This window comes from Pteropus alecto, unplaced genomic scaffold, assembly GCF_000325575.1.
Source record: "Pteropus alecto unplaced genomic scaffold, ASM32557v1 scaffold16, whole genome shotgun sequence".
Taxonomy (NCBI): Eukaryota; Metazoa; Chordata; class Mammalia; order Chiroptera; family Pteropodidae; genus Pteropus; species Pteropus alecto.
In genome coordinates this window covers 2,885,868-2,890,160 of record NW_006438867.1, presented here as the reverse complement: position 1 = coordinate 2,890,160, position 4,293 = coordinate 2,885,868, and the positions used below count along the sequence as shown (strand labels likewise).

The 4,293-nt window shown below is 34.2% G+C and overlaps 1 pseudogene; it reads left to right on the top strand.

Moving 5' to 3' along the window:
* The first annotated feature begins 3,352 nt into the window (after window positions 1-3,352).
* On the top strand, window positions 3,353-3,471 carry LOC112482942 (annotated as a pseudogene).
* The last annotated feature ends 822 nt before the right edge of the window (window positions 3,472-4,293 follow it).

Below are 4,293 nucleotides of genomic sequence, written 5' to 3'. Positions count from 1 at the left end.
ATCAGGACATGAGAGCATTTCTTAAAAAGACACAAAAGAAGCAAAGAAAGAATAAAGAAAAAAATAACGTACTACCTTAAGAATTTCTATTCATCAAAACATATTATAAAAAAAGTGAAAAGGTAAGCCATAAACTGTGAGTGGACACAATTTGCAACCCATGTAATTGACGAAGGACTAATATCCAATTTATAAACAGCTTCTACACTAAAGCAACAAATCAACAGAAAAATAGGCACACAGACAAACAAACTTGAACAGGCATTTTGCAAAAAAAGAAACATGGTCAGTAAACATAAACAAAAACTCAATCCCCTTAGTAATCAGAGGAATTCACAGTAAAATCATAGTTTACATTTTGTACACTGATAAAAATGAAAAAGTGTCTGGCTATATAAAGTGTGGTAAAGATGTGGATAAACCAGAAATCTTATACAGTGCTGAAAGAGGTGTATATTGGTATAACCACTTTGGAAAACCATTTAGTATTATGTAGCAAAATTGAAGGTAAGCATACTCTATGTGTTATTATATGTACTTTAAATATATACCTTAGGGAAAGTCTTGCACATGTTCTCCAAAAGATAGGTACAAGAATGTTCCTGGCAGCACTATTTATAGCAGAAAGAATAAAAAAGTATAAATAATCCAAGTGTACATCCACATAAAAATGGATAAATCACATGTGATACCTTTTTATAATGATAAACTATACTGTAGTTCAAATGAAAGGAACTACAATTATCTACATTTATTTGGATGAATCTCAGAAACAATATGTTGAGCAAAAAAGCAAATCAATTTCCATTTGTTTAATGGGTATATATTCAGAAAATTAAAATATATAAAGGCATTATTTGGAAATTATCTCCTTAAATGCCTGTCTCCCACATTAGACTATTCCTTTAGCCGTTGAATTGGTTAACTAACAAATATTCACTAAGTATAAACTGCATACACACACTGTATTGAAATTATATGTTTCCTGCGTGACACTGTGAAATACTCTTGGATAAGCATCTATCTTTCCCAACTTTGTTTCCACGGTATTTAGCACAGGGCATTATACATAATAGATGTTTCCTTAGGCTGAGTTCCTCCCAAAGTAGAGCTTGAAACAGTCTTGGGTGTGTAACTGTACCCCTACAGCCAAAACCTCTCCTTTAATTGCTGCCACACACACCCCCTGCCTCGATTTTAGGACTAATTGAACCTTAGCTTCTTTAATCTATTTGTTCTGTTGTAACCACAAGTTGCCTAAGATCCTAACCACAGACTCGGTAAGTTTGCAATGTTATTGAATCAATAACCTGTGACCTGTCACCCAACGATCTTAGGGGAACTAGAAATAACATCTTAACATAATGTCTTTGTTCTTTCACATAAAAAAATTAAAGAGAAAAAGTTCATGAGGCAATGATTTACAGGTTTGCTTTGTAGAAAAATATGAGAACCAAGACCACCCCAGACGCATGTGATCATCCGATGGCACCTCTAGGTCTGCGTGTTGAGATCTTATCGTGATACTGGAAACCCAAGACGTTTACCTTAACTTCTCCCATTCCACTTCCAGTGCTTAAAAACCCCTGAGTCCAATGAGCAAGATGGATTTGACCCATTTCTAAGTCTCTCATCTTCTTGGTTAGCTCCTTCTCAAGCATTTGCTCCAAACTCTGATGTTTTGGATTTTGGCTTTCTGAAGCATCCAGCACATGAACCTGAGTTTAGTAATAGGTGCAGTTTACTTGGAAAGCAAGACTAGGAAGCAGCAGTGAGAGAGAAAAAGTAGGAAGGAAAGAAATCTAGTACAAAGATAAATTATCAATTGGCTACTACTATGGACAACTGGCGAATTATTCCACTGGACCATCTGAGAAGCCTTATGATACACCTTCAGATTTTTAATTGTCTTTCCGGTAAAAGGTGGAAGCATTGATCCTTTTGTTTCTCACCCACGTTGTTCAAGGATGGCCATGGCTTTAACTCTCCTTGAGTCTGAGTAGCATATGGCAGAGTGTTTAGCAGACTTCTCTGGAAACCAAATCTGGAAGTAAGATATTCTTGGTACGAAGCCTTAAACCAAGTGTTGAGGGACTACACCTACGGTTGGTAACTGTCAGAGAAATAGCTACAATAAAGGATGGGAACCAGAAGATTTCTGGTGAGTGTCGAATTCAGATGGTCAACAAATAATGGATGAGGACAGTTGAAATGATGCAATTAGCTTGAATTTAGGTTTAAAGTTACTCAGGAAGTAATCCCAGGAAACAGAAATGAAGCACTGGCAAAAGAATATCTTCTCTTTACACTCCACCTCTCAATTACAGAACATACAATACAAAAGTAAATGTCATGTTTCCCCTTTATGTTTTTTTCATAGTCAATACAATTGCACAAATATTATTAGGAAGGCATAATTCATCAAAAGAGTGAACTGTGTTAACCCCAAATCTATCTACTTATACATTAAATTCTGTATTTCCAACAAGTATCAGGAGCCATCTCAGGAGTTCACCTTTAAGTATAAATTATGGATTTAAAAGAGATTGAAATCAACAAAAGCATCGAAATTTCATGATTGAAGTAACAGTTATTAGAAAAAATTAGATGTAATTTTCTAAATCTATTGTATCACAACTTCAGATCAAAATATTATATTAATATATTTTCGTTATTACATAATGAAAAAAGAGAACATTTACTGAGGGTCTATTCTATGGCAGCCACTTTGCATGTGTTCTCTCATTTAATCCTCAAAATAACTCTTTTTAGCACCATTTTTACTTATTAAAAAATTATGCTCACTGACAGGTAAAGTAAAATTTCAAAGTTCTCATAATTATGTGGTGGCAGAGTAAGGTTTGGGAGCAAATCTCTCAAAAGTCAGAGCTCCTTCTGCTATGCCATTACATCTAGAAAGTGCTTAGAGAAGAAACATATTTCAGGAAAGATTAAAATGCAAGGAGGTGGGGAAAATGACAAAAATGTTGTCGAGGGTAGAGTGACACAGTGCAACTCACGGTTGGAAAACAACTAAGGTTAGTAAACCTGTCAAGAGAATTTGTCCTACAATGGTTGTGTTTGTAAAGGACTTACCAAAACCCAGAAATCAGGCTGTTCTTTATTTCTTTTCTTCCTAATGTTGGCTATTGTTCAAATTACATGATTCATCACATTGGTAAAAAGTAGATCTAAGATTCAGAATGCTTAATTTGAACTGTGTGCACAGCCTTTATACAATTTTACAACATACTACATAAACCACAATACTATCTTCTTCTTGTCATTTCTGTTAGACTTAGCTCTTAATTAATGAGCAAATAGACCTGTTAATCTTCACGAAGTCAGTGTTGTCTATGGCAATGCTACCCTGAACAAGCCCGATCTCGTTTGATCTCGGAAGCTAAGCAAGGTTGGGCCTGGTTAGTACTTGGATGGGAGACCACCTAGGAAGACCAGGTGCTGTAGGCATAAAAAATAAAAATAAAATAAAAAGAAGTCAATGTTTTTCCTAAAACCATATACACACGATTTTCACTATAAATACCACAGCCACCTGGACTAGTTGGACTGTTCAACTAGTTTCCCAAATTAGAAACCAAGAAAGGAAATAATAAATATCAATGTCGAACTCAATGAAATACAAAACATAAAAACAACAGAGAACATAGATGAAACCAAAAGCTAGTTATTTGATAAGATCAATAAAATTGATAAACTTCAAGAGAGATTCATGAGAATAAAAGATACATATTACCAATATCAGAAATGTGAAAGGTGATATCAATACAGATTTTATAGGTGCTAAAATAATAATAGGGCGATATTACTAACAACTTTATACCCATTAATCTCAAAACTTAGAAGAAAAAGACAAACTCTTTAAGACACCAACTACCAAAGCTTTGTCAAAAATAAATAGATAACTTAAATAGCCCTTTGCCTGTTAAAGAAATTGAATTTGTACTTCAAAAACCTTCCCACAAAGGAACTCTAGGCATAGATGGCTTCACTGGTGAATTATACCAAATAATTAAAGAAGGAATAATACCAATTCTGTACAAACTCTTCCAGAAAAATGAAGAGAAGGGAATACGTCCTAGATCATTCTAGAGGCCAGCATTACTCTATATCAACTTTTGACAAAGACAGAAAAAATAACTATAAACCAATATCTCTCATGAACATATATGCAAAATTTCTAAACAAATTTTAGGAAATGAAGACAAACAATATATAAATAAGATAATATGTCATGACCAGTGGGACTTTTAAGGAATGCAAGGTTGATTT